This window comes from Vanellus vanellus (genome assembly GCF_965231255.1).
Source record: "Vanellus vanellus genome assembly, chromosome: 2".
Lineage (NCBI taxonomy): Eukaryota > Metazoa > Chordata > Aves > Charadriiformes > Charadriidae > Vanellus > Vanellus vanellus.
In genome coordinates this window covers 161,797,039-161,820,602 of record NC_138906.1, presented here as the reverse complement: position 1 = coordinate 161,820,602, position 23,564 = coordinate 161,797,039, and positions in this window count along the sequence as shown.

Sequence of the window (23,564 nt, the reverse complement as noted above, 5' to 3'; positions counted from 1 at the left end):
GCAGTACTTTACTTCAGGATGGTGTTGACCAAGCTTTGTCATATCCCCAGGCAAATCACACTTGCCCGAGAGTTCCCTTAGCACAGTAATCTATTACAAACGATAATGAGAATTTAGTCAATAACTGATTTTCAGGGGGTTTTCAGCAGACATCATGAATCGCCACTGATCTTTGCTCAAGCACATGACTGTTCTGAATAAACACATGCAAGAAAGCGAGTCCAAGTGGTCTAGTAAACAGTGTCTCCTGAACAGTAGCAGGAACAGCAGTTTGCCTCCTGGTTGATATCAAGATGGCAGCTCTAATTTTGAAGATGTGCAAGGTGAAATCAGCAGACGTTGGTCCCAAAAGGAGAAGACTGAAGTCTGTAGTTAACATTGCCTCCTTCACAGGGTCATTCATGATCGCAGACAACTCCTATTTCTTTTGCACAGGTCCTTCAAGATATGGCTACAACCCAGCATCCTGAGAAAGAGAAGCTTTCCTCCCTTAGGTGCATATGGGGTACATTTGGCTCCATCAATTCTGTTGATTTTCACCATCGATGCAGGCCTGGTTGCTTGTTTCCCTTGTGTGGCATCTTTTTCGAAGACCCGGCACCTTCCCCATGGCGCTATTCCAAGCTGCACTCACCATAAATAGGTAATGTTCATTCTTGTCTCCATTTTCCTCATGATGCAGTGGAAGAAGCACCAGGCTGGGGTCAAGGAGGCGTAGGGAGCTGCTGGAAGCTGTAACCACATGTGAAAACCCCAGTGGCTGCAGCTGCTTGTGAAGATGGACCGTGGATTTGCAACAATGAGTGGAGCAGCCAGAAGAGAGTGGAGAGATACTGTAGAGCTCTCCCTGCAGTTTGCACCCTGGAGCCCTCAGCAGTGTGGGAGTTTCTAGGCTCTGCCCCTATAAAAATAAGGAACACCAAGTAAAAAAGTGTTTAGTCTTACAAATGCTCAAAATAATGGGAAATTCAGATATAAGTGACCTTTTCTGCCCAAGACAAATATATAGTTCCACAATGCTGAAATTTCTTCATTTCTTTACCTTGCATTAAAAAATCAGGCAAAGTGTTATGTAAAGCACTTGTTGCATAAACTCAGTGACTCACCGTCTTGGTGAACATGACATTCCCAAATACTAGCCTCCAACACCAGGAAGCCTGGTAAGCTGAATAAGATAATTTGCAGCAGTACCTTGCTACTCCATTTAAAATATCTCTTGCATAACTGACTCTTTTGGTGGGATCTTTACTTTGCAAAAGCAAGCAGATGTATACATGTATTCTGTTGAGAGGTTGTAGCCTGTTGCTACTGGCTTCACCTGAGAGGTTTGGCCAAATGGCAGATGCGCTCCATCACAATGGTGATGGAAAAAGGTATTCCTCAGAGCTGATCCTACCTATCAAAGTAAGAGGAGTCAGAAAAGAAGGGGTGCAGACCTGTGTTTGCATTTCCAGCCCAGCACTCTGCCCAAAAGCATCTGTCTCCTGCATTTTCTTCAAGCTGCTGTGTTTGGAGCTGTAGATCCACTTCTCTTTCATCTTTTCCAGACTTTTCTTTTTTTCTCATACAGCAGAGACTGGAGAACCCATAAGCACCTTTGCCCTGTGCTGCACACACGCCAGCCATGCAGATGCAGGTCCCCATTTCAGTTATCTAAGGCCATGGGACAGCATGGTCCTCATGGGACTGCCTTGTCCTGATTTGCAGACTCTTATGGAAGAGGATCAGCTCAGGTTGCTGGGAGAAAATTGCCGATGCATGAGCAAGGCTCGTTGCTATTTTTCAAACCTTTATACTTCCGCTAATACTTTCGGCCTTGAAAGGTCTCTGGGAATGGCACTGATATGGCCCTCAAGGGCTGGGGAAGGAACTCCCCACCCGCTCTCCTGTAGGAGTACAACTGCTTCTTACCTCTATCTTGAATGAGCCGGGCCCAGCCCATAACACTACAATTTATCTGACACTTTGGGCCAAATCTTGCTCAATTCAAACACTCAGCATAACTCCTCATGTGAGTGGGAGTCCCCCACCGGCACCAAGGTCATTACTGAAGCTATTTAAGCACTTTCCACTCCCTTCCCTCCTCCTTCTCCTCCTCCTGCTCACCTCTCCACTCTCCAAACCAAACAATTTCCCTTTCCCATGCTATATTAAGATCATATGCAGAAAATCCAATGCATTATCCTCAGGATTAAGTAGCATTAGCAGAGCATATTAACACGCTGCTGCTGTGTTTGTATCAGGGACACGTTTATTCTCTGCAGGCACTAAATGTTCTCAGTGATTCCCCGAGCGGGGAAGGTGGGTAGCATACCAAAGCCATGCATCTAGAGGCTGTGGAACAGTTTAGCTACAGATATATTAAGGAATTTGCCTCAGGAATGTAAACAGATCCAGAAGGTTTTGTGAGCCAAGGCAATTAATTTTAACAGAGTTCTCTTGCATGCACATGCATGTGTGCACACACATACCTGCTCACACCCTTCCGCCTGTAACCCTACATAAATATACAACAAAAGCAATATTTCTAAGGCACTAATAATAGTAAATTCTCTGGCCATGGAGATGAAAACTTCATACTTATTTGGGGTGGAGTGAGAGGTCATTTACTGGTCAAACAAAGAGGTAACCATTCATGATATAATATTAAAGGATGACCTGGGCTTAGCTGCAGTGCATGGAAACTGTACATAAAATGTATCTCTGAGGAGGTTAATACAGTTAAATTAATTTGCCAGAACAAAGAACACCTTAACCTCAGGAAAGAAAAATCAAATCTAATCTTGCCAGGCATTTATTGGAGCCTTGGGTAATCTTAATTTTCCAGTGCAAATTGTTTATTTCCTGTGTTTTTGTGCAGCTCTCAGGAACTCAAAATTAAATATTTTTACATGTCCTGGTCAGTGAATTCTAGCCTTAATCTCTGCCATACGCTCCTTTTAGGATTTGACTGCTTCAAGGATATACTCAAAACACTGCACCCAAATTTTTTCTATGACACTTTGGCAAAAAAGGATCAAGACGTATAAACTAGGACTTCAGTAACTGTAGATGTGCATTAATCCTTGAGTACCACCCAGTTAATCAGTCTACGGATCAGCTTCTGCACATGTGCTTAGCTGCCATGCTGAAGCAATCAGGTACCTATTCCCCCATATTCACTCAGTCTTGAAACTATGTTGGGCAACAGATCAGTCCCCTGAGGGTCCTGCTCCTTTTTTTTGTGCCAGGCTAGGCTTCATCATCCTGGAAAAATCAGGCCACTCTCAAAATCAAAGCACGGCCACTCCTTTTAAAAAGTGACTATTGATTCTTTTAATGTCCACCTTTTACATAACACTCAACAGTTAACGCATTTTCCCAAGAAATGGGGGCTCACAAGTCCCAACTGAGGTTTGACCTCGGATGGTTCAAACCAGCAAATGCCAAGACAAAATGGGATAATACATCGAGCCAGAGCCTTAGTGTCAAAGGACAGAGTGCCAGGAGCATCTCTAACTCCAGGGTAGTCAGAGCACTCACAACAGAAAGGATTATTCAGTGTTCTGGTCAACATGTGGAGACCACCCCCACCAAGAAGGGTAGTCCCAATTGTATTTGGTGGGACACTTGCTGCATTATATGTGCTCTGAAAGTGCCCTAACGGACTGGGTCTTGCAGACAAGCCTCTGCTGAGCTCCTGGATCCTGGTGGATTTAGGAAGGACATCAACACTGACTGACTCAGCCTAGACATCTCTTGATAGGTACCTCGGCCACAGGCGGAGAAGACCCAGTAGTGTAGACAGCCAGAAGGGGAAGGCTGGAGGATATGGCCTCAGCTATAACACCTGATCCAAAGCAGATGTGCCACCCCAGCTGGTGCTTTCTAGGGTGCCTTCAGTCACCAAGAAATCATGCCTGAAATTTCAGATGAGCTTAAGTACCCCAAAAGTATAAAGTCTTTTTGGTTCATTTTGGAGCCTGCTCTGTTTCTAGCCCACAGGTCCTTTATTTGATAGGGTAGGATTGGATAAGATTGGATTGGATAGTATCAACAGAAAACTCTCAGTTTATTTTTATATAAACTGGACTGAAACCTAAGCAGCAAGTGCAGGGAGGGATGCCACTCATTTATGAAATTTCACCCTGGGAATGAACTTCCCAGTTTCAAAGTCTAGCTCAAATCCAAATTTTCTTCAGTCTAACTGTCTGAGGTATGAGGGGTTTTCAAGTATGTTTATATTAAGGAATTCAAATTTCAGGATATTTCCTCTGATGTGGAGATTTCTCTACTGAAATAAGGAGTCAAAATAATTCCATTACATATAGATCCAAGATTTCAGTTTATGTCCATCTTAAATTTAAATTTGGTCATTTGGATTCTTACTATGCTTTAACTTTATTATTTTTCACTAGTGGACTAGAGAGTCCCATGTTTAATATACTTTAAATGAAACAAATTAGTTATTAAAACAAAATGTACTTAAAAGACTAAAACTATTGTCAAAAACCAATTGGGTTATGATAACAATTGTTTGGAGACTGTTCCTAAAACATTATAAATCACAAATTACCAAACTGCCATTTTTTCTTGTTCAAATTTGTTCTTCTTAAAGGATTAAGTTTAAAAAGTTCTTGTTTATTTACAACCTAAGATAAGATAGGGGAATGTCTTACCCTGGTTTTGTCCAGGTAGAAACTTACTATTTTTTCTTCTTTTTTTTTAAAACTTGATTGACTTTATAAGTTGTGTTGGGTGTATTTTTTACAGGGGTGACATCTAACAAAACCCTCATCTCAAGTATCCTTGCAAATACCATAGAGAGAGTGGGAGGGGAAGGGAATTCTGCACTCCCTGCAAAAAGGAGGGACAGAAAAATGCTACAGAAGGACTCTCAGCAGCCTAATTCTAGCCACTTATCTCAATGTGACTGTGGCAGGAGATTTCCTTAACAGGCACCTCCAAGGAGACACTGCACCAAATTCTTAGTAGCCCTTCACACGTAGGTTCCATGTGACACCTGGCCCTGCAGCAGCCAGGAGCTCAGGTGGGTGTGTGAGGTGGGCACTTGGAAGCACACGTAGGTGTGAGCTGATGCACCTCAAGGGCAATTAGATGGAGACTTTTATCTCATGGCCAATACGCAGAAGCTCATCTACTTTTTTACCAAATGGTGGGCACTATTGCGCTTAGAAAAACAACTGAAATAGGCTTGGGTTTTTTGAGAGTAAAGTTAAGTTTCCATGCAAAGACACAAAAAATCCACGCGCCTCCCTGCTGCACAAAGACAAAACAGTCCAACTTCCTGCAGCCTCATTCAGACAGAGTCTGTGTTTTCTTGGCAGTAGCAATACAGGCGCAAACAAGTATTAGTATAATCACTGGAGCTTTTCTTTATTTTTTAATTTTTACGAAAGAGATGCTTGGTTTCTTTATGACGTACTCGGAGCCTGTGGCTAATTGGATCCTGATTTTTAATTTGCACTGAGGTCATGCTGCACAGTCCCAGCCACAGCCCAGGATATGGGTCTCCCAGTTTGGTGAAAATGCTGATGGATGGCACCCTTGGGCTGGTGCAGGCTGGTTCTTCACCCTGGACATGCAGAGCAGGACCTGGTGGGCTCCACTCTGCTCTCAGCACGTGGGATGCTTAGACATTTTAAGACAGAGCAGACAAAGTCTTTCCACATAGCTCTTATTAGCTACCTGCTAGATCTCATCACATCTGCTTTCATAAAAGGGGTTCAGGTTGTCTCTCCCTGTAGTTTGCAGGACTCTTGAGGGTGGGATTACCTAATTTTGCCTACCTAAATATGTGATATCTAATGCAAACTAATCCTGTACTCTCCTTCTGTAATCAGTGGAGAAAGTAAACACATGGAAGAACAATTCAACCCCTCTTTAGACACTCCTTTAAGGATAGGATGGATTATCTTGCATAGGTGCTTCTGCATTGCCTGCAAACGACTGACCTGCCTCTATGAGGAGATGAATTCCACTTTTAAATTACACAGATGAGGTCCAAAAAAAGACCATGCCCAGCTACTTTTTGCTTCTCCCAACTCTGCACTGCAGCTCAGCTGTCTCAGCAGTATATGGGAAAAACATCTGACCCTGTGTCATTTGTCAACATTACAACTCCCCCACTGCCTCTGCCCTGGGAAGGGCTAAGCCTTTACGTGAAATTTTGCTGAGCGTATATTTATAGCTGTTATTCATTAAATAGATTCACCTGACCAGAGGGCTGCCACAAACCGTCCATTCTTGGTATTGTTTTGTAAAGGGAGGGTTTATAATTAGCAAAGCTGTTTATTTCATCTACAGTAAAAGCCTGCCTTCAGGATTGTGCAACCACAGTTCGGGGTGGGTACCGATATTTTTTAAAGCTTAGACGTCCTTTCAATATATTGATTATAAACACAAGAGAAAACCACAGTCCAAGTGCCAAGAGACACTCAAAATCTTCTTTCTGTGTCTGAAGACACCTAGAACTTCTGGCACTTCATGTTTTCCATGTTGTATCTGCTGTCCCATTTAAACCCCGGCTCAGAAGGGGCTCAGTGTAATTTCAAACCTAAACCCCATCAAGACTCGCAATGTGGGCCACTCTTTGCTTTTCTCAGCTGTGAGCTTTGACCATGCAGGAGACAACCATACATCAGCAGGTTGCGTTGGGACTTGCCCGACCAGGGTCCCTGGCCTCTCCACGGCTGATCCTGCTACTTTGCCCCGTGACATTTTTGGAATATTACAGCTTCCTAGGGTTTGGCTCTGCCCTTTCCCTGATGTCCATTTCACTTGCTACTCTGTTTTGCTTTTCCCTCCCCCTCATTTCTTTGCTCAGTTTACTTTCCTTAAAAAAAAAAACACAAATCATCACCTTGAAATGCCTCTCTCTCTCCCCTCCCACCTTTGTCTTGCTTAGACTCAATGCCAGCCTAAGAAGCTGGTCAAACATTGCTGAAATCGCTCACATCCAAACTGCCATTGGTCTTTAACCAGAAGCCCACCAATTTGTGTGGTCTAGTCTTGTGGTCCTGTTTTCTTCAGAAGAGTTCACCCCTGCCTAGAGAGTATTTTAATTAGTACTCTACAGGATATTCCCTTGTACAACTGCTCTAATTACATTTAATCAGTAAACAAGTACATGCAATAATTAATTAACATTAAAACAAAAAGAGCTTGACATTGTGATTCATTGGTTTGGTAGTCTTTGGTCTGCTATTCAGCTCTTTTATCTTCTATAATCTACAGAGCAAATCCTTTTGGGAAGCTGGTTCATAGAATCATAGAATCATAGAATGGTTTAGGTTGGAAAGGACCTTGAAGATCATCGAGTTCCAACCCCCCTGCCATAGGCAGGGACACCTCCCACTAGACCAGGTTGCCCAAGACCACCTCCAGCCTGGCCTTGAACACCTCCAGGAATGGGGCCTCAACAACCTCTCTGGGCAACCTCTTCCAGTGCCTTACCACCCTCAAAGTGAAAAACGTCTTCCTAATGTTCAATCTGAACCTGCCCTCTTCTGGCTTAAAGCCATTCCCCCTCGTCATATCACTACATGCCCGAGTAAAAAGTCCTTCCCCAAGGGAGTAAAAGTCCTTCCTTCATGGTGTCAAGACTCTCAGGTTTTGTTCCAGTGTTACCAGTACTTAATTTAACACCAAAGATCTCCATTTACCAGCACCCCAAGTCTGTTGTGAAAGTCTTCAGCGGTCGCTGAAGCCAAATGAGCTCAACTAGGGTAGAAGGTGACATTGTGCAATGTGGCCAAGCTGCCAAGCAGCTGGAGGAGAGGTGAGGTTTGCTAGAGTGACAATGTCATCAGTTCACCAAGGAGAAAATCAGGGACATCACAGGCTGTGCAAGCACCCATGGTCCCCAAGAAGCAATGTTTCGCATTGCCAACGCACAGCAAACCACAGCAGACACCCCCAAATATGGGCCAGATCACCACAGCTCAGCCCAGATATGGGCCATTTCTTTGGTTGCCATCCGAAAGTGCTGCTCCCGTATTTAAAATGAACCTGTCACTTGACAGGAGGCAAAGCAACAGACCTTGATGTCTCATGCCTGTTTGAGAAGCCTCTACATCCTATGCAAGACACCATTTTTGCATAAAAAGCTAATTTCTTTCCATTAACAAACTAATTGATGCATGGAAAAGCATGAGGTAAAAGCTGAAGCTTTTCAAAGGCAAGTCCAAAATTTTTTTAGGCTGTTTTGAGAAACAATCTAGCAGAGGACAGTTTTGTACTTTTGTCGTGGTTTTGGCCAAATCGGCTAAAAAAAAAAGTGTTTAAGGCACCTGAATTTCACTTTCTTCTTGAAACCTGATATGCTACAACACTTCTTCCCCATCAGCACTCAGCATGTAGCAGGAAGGTAGAATAGAATAATGGACTTTTGACACTTTGCAAAGAAAAATATGAAGTGCAATAGGCTTTCTCCTTCTTTCATTAAAAAGAAAATTTAAATCACATTTTGCCAGCAAAAATAATTGCAAACCTGTAGGGAGGACTATGATAAAAATAAGCATCTCAGATTCCTCATGGCCTGGCTAAAACAATACTCTTTCCTTAATCTTCATTATAAACAGTACGAGAAGCAAAATCCAAAAGAAACAGTATTACATATTGACACTTCAGGTAACAAACAGATATAAGTGAGCACTTCCAAGTCATGAGTTTGCTGCACAGGAGTTGGTCTTCTGGTCAATGCTGGACATTGTCTGTCCTGATGCGGTCCTTCTTCCAGCTACATTCTGATGGTTAAGGTAAGTTCAACCATTTAGATCTTTTAAAATATATAAAAGCAGAAAGCTCATAATACTTCATGTCCTGTTGCATGCATCATTTAGGGGCTGTTGAAATTTTGAAATTTTTGTTTCTGATATTGCCAGGAGTCAGCTATTTCTTCTTCTTTGTTTTTAAGGGAGGCACAGACATCTGATCCTCCAAACACAAGCAAACAACAGGCAAATCCCTTGCTCGGGGATCCCTCACCTGCCCCCTAGCCCAGCAGTCTCCGTGCAGGAGGAAGTCTACATTGCAGACACACTGAGCATCACCCAGCCAGGCCACAGCCAGCAGCATCCCGGATCCATGTGGCACAGCACAACACCATCGGAAACCGTCAGCACAAATTTACATGGCATTTCAATATGTTATCTGAGAGCTACGCCCAGCCTCCCAAACCCTGGCTTTTGGCAAGTGAAGGGTTGAAGTGAAGGGCCAGCCCGTTTAAGCTGAGGCCAGCCCAGATGTGGCTCGCATCCAAGCACATCAGGAAACATCCTCGCGCTCCCCAGCGCTTCCAGGTTAGGGCAGATATAAAATACAAAGGTTTGCTGATGTGGGTGTATTGATCTAGAGTGGGAAAGAATCATAATGTGAACTAAAAGAGCAATACCACCCACAAAACTCTCCATGGAGAGGCAAGATATACAAGCAATAGGAGCTCATTTATATATATTTTTATAGCTGACCCAAACTGGGAGGAGTTTTGATCAATTGTTTTTGTCAACATGAGCAGTGTCATCACTGGCTAAATGAACCGAGCCATGTGTGTGAGCTAGTCCTGCTTTTCTCTTGGAATTACCAAATATCTCGGAAGCATGAGCCTTAAAGTTGCAGCTGTGTGTCTTTGCAGTCACAGATGATGTGCCTTTTTAGGTTGAAAGTGGATAGTATTTGGTGCCTGACTAACTGTGCTGTAAGCAAATATTATGGATTTGTTTTTACTGCCCTGGTACAGTGATTGAAACAATATCGATCAGACACTCCATCTCCCATTGACACTAGTATTTTTCCCTGTGGTGTCTGAAAACTGAGGTCAACACTTGTATTCTTTGTATTATTATTAGTTCTGCATAGAGAATGTATTCTGTACTAATTTACACCCCTCTTTGATGCACTGAAGGTTGTAGGAAGATGGGTAATTGTCCACGGACTGTACAGATTCAGCCTGCCAGCAGCAGCCAGCCCTGTCCATGTAAACCAGCACTGGTTTACCGATCGATGGGATCCACCGTCTTCATTGCATCCATCACGTAAACCCAACCTGTTTGCTTGACTAGCCTGAACAGTGCTGGTAATAAACAGCAGTCTCTGTGTCACATTGCTCTTTATGCTTTTCTTCGCTCAAATGAGTTTTGTTAGCTTGGACCTTGCTCTCCTGCTTTCAGCAGCACTGCCGTAATCATCTGTGAAAGAGCTTAAGTGGACCGCCGGTTTCAATCTTCAGAGATATCCTCAGGCTGATCATAAATGGGCTATTGGCGGACAGATACAACATAATCCTGACAAGCAGACCTGGCCCCCAAAATTTATCTGTATTTTCTATTATATTTGTTTTAATAATGTCATGAAAATTATTCTTTGAGATTCCAGAATTGAAAATGAAGCATTTTGCTATTTAAGAAGACAAAAGCACTGAAAATTTTTAATCAAAGACATGTGGAGAGGGAGGGGAAAAAAAGGGAGGTTTTATGGAACCTTTTCATTGGAAAAAATGCAGTTATCTTTATTAATAATAATACCTCTACAAACATGTGATCCCTTTTCAGGAACCAGCACTGAAGGGAGAATGGAATAAAAGAGCAGGAGCACGACTGGACCTCCCCTTCTTCAGGGGTAAGATTTCCATGTGATGACAGGTTTGCAATGCCCCAACAGGTCTTGCCATCGCTTGGAACACCGGCTGCCCTCTCCCCAGCACATGGGCAGCCAAAGCATCGCCACTATTAATGACAATTTGGCAAGAGGAGCCTGGTAGACAAGAGAGGCTGAATTGTCCTGTTTACTCACAACCTATTCCGCAGCATCCTGCCAGCCCTGGCTGAGCTGGCCATCCATGCCATCAGGAGGGGAGCTGTGTTTGCAGCAGCCACAGGTCTGCTTCCGCACACATCTTTGGGCAGAGCATCTCTGGACACCTTTCAGCATTGGTGGATGCTGTCTAGGGTGCTCTGCTTGGTGTACCTTTCTGACACCCTCTCCATCTGTCTCCTGAGCCATCAGCCCTCACACCCTTCCCCTTTTTCTGGAGTTGTCCCCTGTAATGAGCACTTTTTCTTTGCCTCAGTTTCCACGCAGGATGGTTTGATGGAAGGTACTGAAGGACCTGCTGCAGCATGTGGGATGCAGAGCCATGTGGCAAGGCACGTATGTGAAGGGTTGGCTGATGCAATGGGATTGGCTGGAAGGGGTAGGTCTCACCTGCAACACATTGCCCTGGTCTCACCCCAGCTTGAAGAGATGACACCCTGCATGTGACTGTCTGCCTGATTAGTCAGGTTATGACTCCCTGGGGCAGCTGACAACATGATTACAGGATCCATTAGCTTGGCACATGGGATAAAAGGATGGGAACAGGGTACAGTGCTGCAATGCATGGTGGAGTATGTGACCCTGTAAGTGAGAAGCCCATAATCTTGGCCCAGGGTGTGAGATTTGATCTTTTTGATGGAGGATGGGAAAGACTTGAGGACCACCAACATGCAAGTGCTTTTATAGTATAGACCATCTGCTGACAAAACTCCATGTGCACGGTCCTATTTTTACAATGTGTGTTTTTGCACAGACACAGACATTTACTAACAGACCACAGCTGCCTTTTAGATTGACAGTTACTGGTCTGTGGCTCTGGAGGAGTCTTTGGAAAGATCTGTGCATTTCAAAATGAAGCAGCCTCAGAGCTGTTTCTCCTCTGTGGAGAGGAATTGTGGTGAAAATGTGCATTATTAGGGAGGTCTGTAGGCGTGTTGCCTGTAAATGGAAGTATTTTTTCCACACTTAGCAGGATCTGCTTTTCTGCTGTGTGCATGCATTTGTATAAGCGTGTGAAATGTGATCACAATATATGTTCAAGATAAGAAACCAAGCCACTGATGTCCAAATGATTAGCTTTGACTGGTTAATAAGTACCTACATGACAAACAGCAAAGTCTGATGGAAAGGACTGTTATATATGAAAAAAATCGAAGCAAACGGTAAGTACAGGGTGAGAGCGATAAGATGCCAAAATGAACTGTCACTTCAGGTTCCCAAGTAAAATTAGGCAGCTTGTGTTCTGGGTGATCAGACCCAGAAGAGCAGTCATTTCCATCAAACTGCGTGGACACAGTGATGGGTCAAGCGGAGACCACTTCTGTTTTTTCACACTGACCTGTAATTTTGGCTCTAAAACCTTCTTTCCAATTATCAAGAATGCTGATAAATTCAGGGCATTGGGCTTCAATTTTCCATGTTGTTTCCGTGCCTTAAATGAGTCTGAACTTTCAGGTTTGAATCTTAAGACTTTTTTGAGTTGTTTTTTTTTTTTTTGTGGTTTTCAGTTAGCTTTGAGTTTCTTGTAGAAGTCTTCAGCCTAAATTATTCTCAAAGGCCTCAAACAGGGAAGGAAGGAAAGGAACAGAAAGAGAACAGAGAGGGATAGGCCCACCACACACAGAAAGGGAAGACACTATCAAAAAAAAAAAACAAAATAAGAAAGATGACTGCAGTGGAGTTAAAGACTTGTTGCAAGAGGACGCTGAGAAGAAACATGGAGTGTGGTGAGACAGAAAGAGGAGTTCGTCCACCCTCCTGCTCTACCAGAGTGAAGGGGAAGATGAGGCTCATGAAGAATAGAAATGACCTGTCCTATTTCTTTTAAACAAATCAATATCCAGTTGCAACATTCTCCTACAGCAAAGATTGCACTAGCATTAGGAAATAAAGCTAACCTACTTAATTTGAGAGGCAAAAGACTGTGTGTCAAGGGCCTACAGCGAAAAGGAGAATGTGGGAATAAGAAAACCTCTGTCGTCTGCTCCAGCATGGATGTGTAAGATGATCTTAAGAAAGCCATCTGCGAAAAAACCCATAACCAAAAAATTTCGGTATCTGACACAAGGGCTGTGAGGCCTTATGGTTGCCAGGTTTTAGTTACTACCATGTTAAACTCTCTAGGAAAACTTAAACAATCATTTTCTCACATTTGTTCTATACATTTTTATTTTTTTTTTTCTGAGAGTGCTCTGAAAGCTGCCTTATGCTATGGCCCTCACACCGCAGCAGCTGTAGGATGCCAATTTATATCAGAGAACTGCTTTTGTAGGGGCTGTGATCTCCTGGTATCTCTGGAGATCTGAAAAGCTGAGCTGGACTCACTGAGATCCTCACATGGTACCATTATTACAGAGCACTCAGTCCTGACTCAGAAAACCTTGCCAACATGTGCAAACTGCTGCTTATTCCGCAGGCATGAAACCTGCTGAAACACAGAGGTCTACAACAATGCTGGAGCTTCTTTTGTTGGACCTGTGGGGTTTCTGACAGTGATAAACCCCCTTTTCCCTGGTTATAAAGTGATTTAGCAAGTAGCCCTACTACCCAGGCCAGAAGGACACACAGAGGCAGTTTGACCTATTTGGGTTTTCTACAGGTGTCCTTCAGCCTTCCGGGCTGCCCAGCAAACCCTGTCCCACCAGACACCACTCTAGCTTGGCCAGGTCACACGTGCTTCAGCCTGGGACATGCAAGGTGCTTCATCTTGGGGCAATGCTAGACTGCTCGTGGGGACACGCTGGGACAGACACCTGCATCCAGACCTGCCATTAAGACACCAGTGGCGTAAAGGAACTTCCCAGATGGCCTCTTCACAGGAGTTTGCCCCTCCTTCCTCGGAAGACTGCTTTAGTTAAAGCCTTTCTGAGATGGCTGCCTGTCCCTTCCCTCCCCCTTCAGGGCAGGGCCAGACCCTTCCTTCGAAAGGCATCGCTGGTGATGAGATTTCCAGCTGAAAGTGGGATTCGGTCCCTTTGTTAGGAACAGAAATGAAACATGCTTCACTGCACCTCATGAATTCTTTCAACATAAGCGTCTTCGGTTACATGTTTCTGTAGCTGGACATATGTGTCTGTCACCACGGTAAGGGAGAAAAGAATTTCCACCGATGTGAATGTGTGGTGCTCGTTTTTGTCTTGATCTCATTGTTAAACAAATGAGCTGCCTTTAAAAGTACTTTGACATTTTTTTGTGCCTCCAAAAGGGGCTATTTTGTGCCTCCAAAAGGGGCTGTCTCAGTTTACACTTTAAGTAGTAACTTTCTTTTTGTGGGCTCTGTTAATTAAGGGGAATAATCATAATTTCAGTTAGTAAAATTGCTTTGTGTGTATGTGGGTGTGTGAAAATAATACAGTATCTTATTTCAAACCTCATGGGGTTTCAGCAATTATGACTTTAACAGAAAATCTCAAAACTCAACAGCCTTATAATGTCTAACTCCTGGGAACCAGAGTAAGGGGAAATTAAACGTACCTCTTTGAGTTTAATGGTGTAAAAATATGTGTGTAGATAACTGCCATTATGTGTATAATTCCCTCCTGCTGAAATACAGATCCCAAAAGGCACACCTTGCCCAGACAAGGTAAAGCCAGATCCCACAGCTGCTTCTTGCTTGTATCAGCCTGCATGGGAATATCGCACGTGGGGAGGAGAGTGGGCTGTGCCGGGGCTGTGCCCGGGCAGATGTTTCCAGGTGCAAAGCAGCACGTCCCAGGGGAGGAAAGCCTCACCCGCTTCTGAATATGCCTTTCTTCTTCTTGGCTGTTCCCTAATCATTCCGCCCTTCTTCAGCTCCCGGTCCCTTTTTAAATTTTTTTCTTGATCGAGGATATGCAAATGCTGCTCTGAGTCACGGCTGCTGCAATAGGAGTTTCATCTCTTTGGTAACAGCAGCGCTGCGCGAGTGTGCATTTCTGCTTTACGTGATTGTCTGCACGTCCTTTGGCAGACAGCAAATATGTCTCCCAAACCGCGGCTCACATGTCTAATCACTTCCACTCCAAACTCTTGAGGCAGAGTTAGGGACAATATAATAACCAGTTTCTTGCAGGCAACTGGGCAATAGTCCAACCCCAAAGTACAGTGAATCTGCTGGCTGACATCTAACTCATCTGAAGTTCAGGTCCACAAATAATCTTCTACAGTCTCTTGGCAGAGTTAAGTTTCAGAGAGACCCTATCTTCTTGGACACTTCTGCACTTGGCTTTGCAGGGGGATCCTGCCCCCAAATTTGGAGGGAGTAGTACTGGCAGAGTACTAGTAGAGTAGTACTAGGAAAGGGGTTCTGTGCACTTTTGGAGGTGGAGGTCTTGTAATTGCAAACCAGACCACCATCATTTGAAATTCACAGTCTGTTTGCAACAGATAACCCTGCGTTCAGGTTGGCAGTGATTTCAAATTATTCCAGTCCCGAGCTGTTGTTTGTGGGTGCTCGCACATAGCCCAGTATAACGGGATCTGGTCCTGCTTAAGGCCGGTTGTAGTGCACGTGGTAAACAGGATGGGGAAACGGCAGCAAAGAGACCTTTTTGGAGGTCTCAAAAGAGAGCCACTAATGTCAAACAGCAGCATGTAGACAACATGGACATTGTGACAGACTGGTATCGCAGTCCTGGCCTTATCCAGTTGGAGGATCACCAGACAGACAGGGAAGAGGACTAAAATGAACAGAAAGAGAATCTTTTCTTCCTCCCCCGTTCCCCATTTTCTGGTTTCACAGAGTCCAGCAAAGAGCATAAGCAGACATTTGTCCAAATTGGCACATTGCTTTCAGAAGGAGTTTATTTGAGCAGGTAATGCAGGGGTGAGCCCAGCGATGCACTTTCACATTTCAGGTCTCTCCAATATTTTAAATTTCCCGTTCACTGCCAGCCAGCAGTACACCCGAAGCAGGGCGGGTGGGTCAGGTATGACAGCGTATGTGCTGTCACATGATTTATGACTTTTAGAGCCACCCATTGCTGAGTGTTTCTAAGCAGAGGGTGTGGGGCAGGACAGACTCTTCAGGCAGTACAGCAGTTTTTCTTTACAGTGCACATGATGAAGCTTCCTCATATTATTCACTGTGTCAAGTATTACTCCACTGCACATTATAGTGTGCTCCAGCCTGCACATCTCAACTAGCCTTGAAAAAGAAACTCATTGATCCCATGTGATAAGAGTCCTCAAAGCAATGTCTTTGCATATAAATAACAATTTTGGCCATTTTATAATATTTTTATTCAAAAGCGTCTTAGTATTAAAGGTGTTTCTGTTTTTCTGCTTGCTTATCTATTTTCATTTAGAAATTTTTGCTTGTTTAGGAGCAGATCTTGTGACTTTTGCCCAAATAAGGAGACACAGTCATGCCATAATTTGGCTCTCTCAGTAGGGAGAGGATGGAGGAGGAAAGATTGGGAGAGGAGAATATTTTTCATTTCACTTAGGCCACATACTGCAATGGTTTGCAATACCCGTTTACAGGCAGAACTGGCCAGTTTGCTGGCACATGAGTCATTAGATGCAGACTCTATCCACAGCTGTTAACCAGCGCTTTACCCTGGCAGAGGCAAGAAGAGACAGGAATTGGAAAATCCTGCTGGCATAAACCTGAGGAACAAGCGAAAGTATGATAAAACTCCTTGGGAGTTGTCTCTAATTCACCAAGTAACCCAACACAAACCACACGGGCTTGGGCTGGAGCAACAGTAGGTCGGAAGGGCTACTTGCTCCAACTTCTTCTCTTAAATGGGGGCAAAGAGACCAACGTGTAACTAGTGGGTTTGGTGTTGGTACCCAGGCAGGTGCAGGCTGGCAGTGTAGGACAGAGAGGTGTTAGATGAGGAAGCACAGACAGATGCAGTCGCTGTGTGATGAGGTTGGCACTGGTCACTGATCAAGAAGATCCAAAAACACAGGCAGAGAAGCTCAGGACTAATTTACTACTCATCTATTGGCAAAAAAAAAAGGATGAAATAAGTCCAAAGATTCAGCAAAAAATACTTGCAAACTAGTTATAAAGCCTGTTGCTGCTTCTCTGCACTGGGTAGGGGATGGATATCTGTGGAAGTAATTTTCTTTAGGGAATTGATGGACATCGGTCAAGGAGGCTTCTTTTATAAGATTTTTTTTTAAAGCACTCCTTAATGATTGAAGTTGGAATATCTTTTGAGATGGGGCAGAGAGCGAGAGTGATCTTGGTCTGGATTACAGTTTTTGCTGGAAGAACAAATACTGGTCCATGGCAGCACGTACAGCTGTGGGGTCTGTGCATGCACCTCACTCGAGCACCCCGCCTCGGGCAGCTCTGGTTTGCTGTTCTGGCACAGATGTCTGTTGTTGAACAGATGTTGTCTTGTAAGCTCCCCTAAGCAGCTCCATTTTCCAATCAGAATTGTAACTGGAATTATGTACAGCAGATAATTGCAGTGTTTATAAAAGGGGAGTCTAAAAAACTGGTCTTGCAGCTCAGCGAATTGAGGTCACCCAACAAGCTGCTGCCCTCCCCTCTTGCTTTTTTTTTTTTAAAAAAAAGCCAGATGACTTTATTAGAATCAGCCACTGAATAGATACCGTTGGCATTGCAATCCAGGAAAGACAGCTAGGATACTCTTTTGTCACTAACTTATTTTTTGACCAGAGAACAAACCAATGCTTGCTGTATCATCAAACAGGTAACGGTCTCTTGTGTAATTATAGCAAATTATTATAATAGTTATTATAATAATTTATAGATATTTGTTCCTTAAGCCAGCTCCTTCGTCATGTTTTTCACTGTCTGCTCTGTGACTGTCTTGTTGAGATCATAAGCATTTTGGGCAGGGACTGTCTGTGTCATACGCAGTGCTGGTCACCTTAATCACGCCTAACGAGCGAGGTTCTGCTTTTGGTAATTATATCGTAACACTGAAATCAGCTGTTAGTAACAGGAGAAAAAATTGTAGTAACCGCATCCATAGATAATAACTGTAAGGAATCACAGTATTACTTTAATTGTAAGGAATCACAGCATTATTTTCCCTGCCCTTGCTTTCAGGGCGTGTGCAAACATGTAAATACATCAGGACTGGATTGTCTATGCAGTTGTCTAATGAGACACTGGCAATTAGTTTAGGCCTCAGCTTGTTAGACATGATGGCCCTGCTAGTCAGCAGGTGTAAATCAATACAAAATAGCTGTTGAAAATCTGACCCATAGACTAAAGACAGCTGTATCTGAAGCCAAGAAATAATCTTTTGATATAGCACTGCCTGAATAAGGAAAATGTGGTTTGGATTAAATTTTCGGCCTGCAGTGGTAATATAATTATAACTTCAGAAAAAGACAACATTAACCTTGTTAAATAAACTCTCTGTGGCAGAGAAAACAGGACTTTTAAATAAAACAAATCTGTAAGCCAAACAAAAATCTCTTCAAAGGCAATCCAGAGTACATTTCTTCAAACAATTTAAAAGATTCTTCATATTTCCCCTTTTCTTCTATGTTCTAATCATGATAGGGAGATGATCGTCTAATACCAATATCAGAGCATGGCAGATAGATGAGATATTACACCGTAGACATGCTTGCGGTTTGGCTAAGGTCCACTGTTTCTGTAAGACCTTCAACCCTATGCCTTTTGGTATATAGACTTGGTTGCAAAATGTCTTTAGCTGCGAAAGTGTGTACATAAAATTCAACGTTAAGATCTAAATGGGGCACCACAAACCCTTGGATAATGGTCCATGAAACTAAAACGTGCAAGCGGAGACTTCGCTTCAGTCTCTGCTCTTCAAAGAACCTGCAGTGGCAGAAATGTCCACCTAAAGTTCGCTGCAATAACCAGATCCACATCAACACAGGGTGCCAGCAGTGCTTCATGTTCAAGAAATAGATTTTGTTGTTGCAAATATACAGTGCAAATCGTACACGGATATATTTATGTGGATTTATTTACATGCATATATAATACACGCACACGCACTCATAGAATAGGTATATATATAATTGTAAGGAACAGATATGTATACTTGGAAAAATGATGCCTTCATCATCTTGGTAAATTTTCAGTTTCTCTTAACTATAACTTTTTGACACTTTTGACCTTCTAAAAAGTCAGACCAATGAGGTTAAAACAGTTGATTTTTGTTGCCCACTTTGCACAGGCTGGTAAAGGTTGATGCTGGTAAAAGGGTAAGTGGTATTCCAAAATACTGAGGAGCCAGCGGGATGGTGGATGAGTTGTGAAAGCAGGGCACTCCCAGCAGAAGCAGGCGGGCTAGCAGGTGAGCAGGGGTCTGTCAAGACAGGTCTCTGCACCTTTTTATGTGTCTGTGGTGTTTGGGTTGATGTTATACAGCTCTGCGTATCCCACTGCGAGATAGATGTAAGGGATGAACATCCTTAAAATGTTTGTGAAATCCTCTCAGATCTACAGGTGACATGAGGAATCTTTCTCCTGAGATCAGAGGGAGATGGGACTGGGATTTCAACCATGCCTGTTGCTGTTGCTATGGGCAGCGAGCAGTTAAAGCGGTCAAACAGAGACAAAAATGTGGAGTAACAAAATCACAAAAACTGGTGATAAGAGAAGGCTGTGTTTGTGATGTACAGTAATTTCAGAAGCACCGGGGTATTTCAGTTTTAGGGTGATCCCAGCAGTTTCAGAGCTGCAGCTGGCAACATTTCCCCTTGGTCAGCACGGTGATTTTATCCCAGCTCAACAGGGGAGCCAAAGCAAAAACCAGTCCTGCCATGTCCCTGCCCTGGAGCCAGCGCTGGGGCAGACCCGCTGCCCTTGGCAGGGCTGGTTTCCTTCCCCTGTGGAAAGCAAAATGACTTTGGGGAAGGGAGAAGGGAGGTCAGTCCTCCTGCTTGAAAAAAAACGAGAAACCTTTCTTCCTTATGCAGATGGTCAGCCAAGCTATCTTCTGGAGAAGTTGGCCAGCTCCCATTTCCTGAATTGGTAGGGCTGATGAGGTGGCCATCATTGAAACCCCACTCTGTGCTGCACTGTGTTTCCCTTCTCAGGAGGATGCTTTAGTGTGGTGTGGTGCTGTGTGAAAACCCCTTGGGGCGCATACGGCTCTGCAAGTCTGCTCTGTAAAGCAAGGGGGCTCAACCGCAGGCAACAAGCAAGAAATCAAAAGAGGAACCAGTCCTGGGCTGGCCATCCATGGTCAGTGAGAAAGTCCTGGCCTCAGCCGACAGCCTTGAAATATGTCAAAGCTTCCTTTTGCTGGCCCAAAAAGGCCTGGGAATTATAGCCCCATGGCTGGAGGATTTGTTGCCTTCCACAACAAGTCATCCTGGACACAATGAAAGCAGCCTCCTCGCCAGAGCAGTCAAGGCAATTGAGAAGGGCGAAGGAAGCTCTTAAACATTTGCTCTCTGGATTTTGATTGCCAGATCTCTCGGGAGAGGCTGGACTCCTCACAAAAATGCTTGTTGGGAAGAAACTCCCTAGGAAGGGATTGTTTTGTTTTGTTTTGTTTTGAACTTGAAGGCCTCCAGTTGACTTGGGACACTGCCACCAGCCACCTAAGGAAAGCTTGAAGCCTTCCTACACAGGGTGGGGTAAAGTCCTACTGTGGGTGTACAAAAGGCCTTCAGAGGCATGACTTTCCCTGGGAAATAATCTTCTCGCCACACTATATTTTGTGGTTGAACATAAACTTGGTGGTTTGATGCTTTTAATGACAAAATTCTACTGAGGTTTCTCTTTCCCCTCCCACCCCAATTCCCTCCCCCCCGTGGCTTTTACTCTAGGTTGTGGCTTTTACTCTAGGTTAACATGAGGTTTTCCTTGGCAATCACTTTCTATGGGTCCTATGTGTCTGCTATCCCTTTTTTGTGTGTGCTTGTGTGTGTCTAGTGACTCCTTTTTTTTTTTTTTTTAAAAAAAAAAAAAAGCCTAAACAATCTAAAAAGGAAACAGATAACTGCTCAGGGATAGAAGACCTCACAGGCTTGAGCATCTCCCTTTCTCTCACACTCACTGTTGTTCCCCGAGTCTTGCGTTTTAGGCAGTACATCCTCAAGGGGAGGGGAAAGACTGTTTTTCTCCTATTCTTTGTTTCTCCCGGTGCCAGCCTCAATGTCCCATCCCATGAGTATGCCCTCCCCACTGGAGATGCTGGAGTCCTCTTGGACTATAGGAGCAGCGATGGCCGCCAGTCCCTCTGCACGTACTCTGACGCTGGGACGTTGGGCAAAATGTGAGCTCATATGCGTGCAGCTTGGTGCTGAGGGCTCGTGGATGTGGTTGTCACAGCGGGAGGCTCGGTAGTGCCGGTGTAGGAGCAGCGTGCTGTGAAGGCTTCAGTGCTTGCTGCCTGCTGCAAACACCCTCAACACCATGGTCCACAGCGGCAGCTCTGCAGGGACAGCTGCTGCATGTAAAGTTTGAAGGTAATTTCATGGAAATTCTGGGCTCCTAAGTATCAGAGTTATTTAGTGGCTGTTTCGTGGATACCTCCTTGGGTTTGACACACAATTTCTGTCTGAATTCTTTTTTGGGGACTGAAGCATTATTCTGGAATGTTGTTGCTAGACTGTTCTTGCCTGTTTCCTCAGGTATAAATGGAGGTTACAATATTTTCCAGTCTCACAAGTTTATTGTTATGATGTACATGTTTAAAGCACTCAGCTTTAAATCTACGTTTATCACGTTTGTGATAAATAACCAGAACCCTGGTTATTTTGGTGTTTCACTAAAAGACACCTCTGATCAAAACCCTACAGCCTGAGCAGCAGCTGTAGGAGTTTCCAGATGCATTTTGTTTGAAGTGCAGTAAAACGGAACAGGTACAGTGCTCAGACTGCTAAACCTCTGCTCTAAGTACCAGTTTCACAGAATTATAGAATGGTTTAGGTTGGAAGGGACCTTAAAGATCACCTAGTTCCAACCCCCCTGCCATGGACAGGGACACCTCCCACTAGACCAGGTTGCTCAAAGCCCCATCCAACCTGGCCTTGAACACTTCCAGGGATGGGGTATGCACAGCTTCTCTGGGCAACCTGAGCCAGTGTCTCACCACCCTGTTTAAAGACATCTTCAATAAAGATCAAAGCTGTGAAAATATGAGAAATTGCAATATGCCATGATGAATTTTTCTCCTCTCTATGGGAGGAATACAGTTGATTTGATTTATTAAGCCAGAGGTACAAAAAACCACAGTGTTTTCTACTATTTGCAACTCCCACTACTCCCAACTCCACAGCATGAATTGCCCTTAAATTTGACTAGTGCTACAAAATGCAAACACAGAAACAAGCAGGGAAGTATAAGCAGAGCTTGCCCTTTTTTTGTGTAATGAGGTAGCAATGGAAAACCATCTGTAAGATGCACCACAGCAATTCATCTTCAGCGTAGAGCTGGGAGCTTGACCTCTGCAGGTCATGGTGTACAAACTGTGCCCATGTCCTATTTAATTGATGTTCTGCTTACCACTCTGTTAAGCACCAGATTTGGAAAGTCTCCAGCTGGTGTGGAGGAACGAACAGAATTTGTTCGCCCCATTCATTCCCCCACTGCTGTGCAGAAGGCGGCAGGATTTGGCTCTCTGATGGGATTTTAATCATTACTCTTCAAAATGCGTACAGAGCATTTATGGTTTTCTTTCTGCCTGTCACATGTTAAGTGACATTAGGACTGAACTGTGAATGGGGGGAGGTGGTAAGGAACTGCTTTGCTTGCAGCCCTGGAGTCACATACTAACTTGTTTCTCATTCAGGAATGCTACCCCATTGCAAACATGCTGGTCACAATGCAATTTTTAAATAACATGTCAATGAAAGGATTTGGTTTACTCCATGTTAAGCACATCCTCCTTTTCAATTATAAATGTGGTCTTTCCCCACCCCCTCACCCCTGGTGTACCCAAGAGATACTATCTTTATATTCTTTAACTACAGAAAAAAACTGAATAGCGAGCCAGAATAGTTCTGGTTATCAGTGTTCTAGTTTTAGATAACAAATACTGTGCTTGTAACCAGCACATGTAAAGAAATGTATTGACCAGTGCTGATTCACGTACTGAATCAGGCTGCCTATGGACAGCCTGTGAATGGAAGGAAAAGCTAAGTTTGTTTAATATATTAGTGTGCAGATGATACCTCTATTTACAGATAGACAAGCTGAAACTCATAAAGACTAAATTGCTAGCCAAGAAAAGACAGAAAAAGGCAATGGCAGGTCTGGGGAAAGACTTTGGATCTGCTGTCTCCAAATCATCAGCTCTACCAAACAACAGTACCTCCCTTTAATTAATTATTCATTGTTAAGTGTTTGGAAACAGCTGAGCAACAGGCATGTTACGCTAAAAGATGTCTCATTGGCATCTTTTTGGCGGTGCAGGATGTGAGTTAATATTCCTCCACTTTGGCATTGAAAGCGCCTGTATATGGTAAAGAGCAGCTGTGCCGGGTCTTCATGAGTGATTAAAGGTGAACAATCGATTTATTATTTTTGCTACAGATCTTGTTGGCAACCGTGCAAGCCGTGAATTGCCTAGTTGTCTTTGTCTCAGTAACTGTAGTGTTTTCAGCATGATAAATAACATACCTCTCTTCTGCCTTAGCTCTGTTTTGCTAAACCATCACCGCTCTTTTCAGTCTTGTCTCTCACAGGGGGAAGTTTCAGACTCTCTTTTTATTCGTAAAAATGAGAGGGGGAAAAAAAGGCTTTGATTGTTTTCCATCTATATAGAACTTCACATCACTAAAAATAAAACCCTGGACTGTGTCATTTAACATCTTGCTTCTGCTGGTAAAGGCTCTACCTCCTGCCTCTT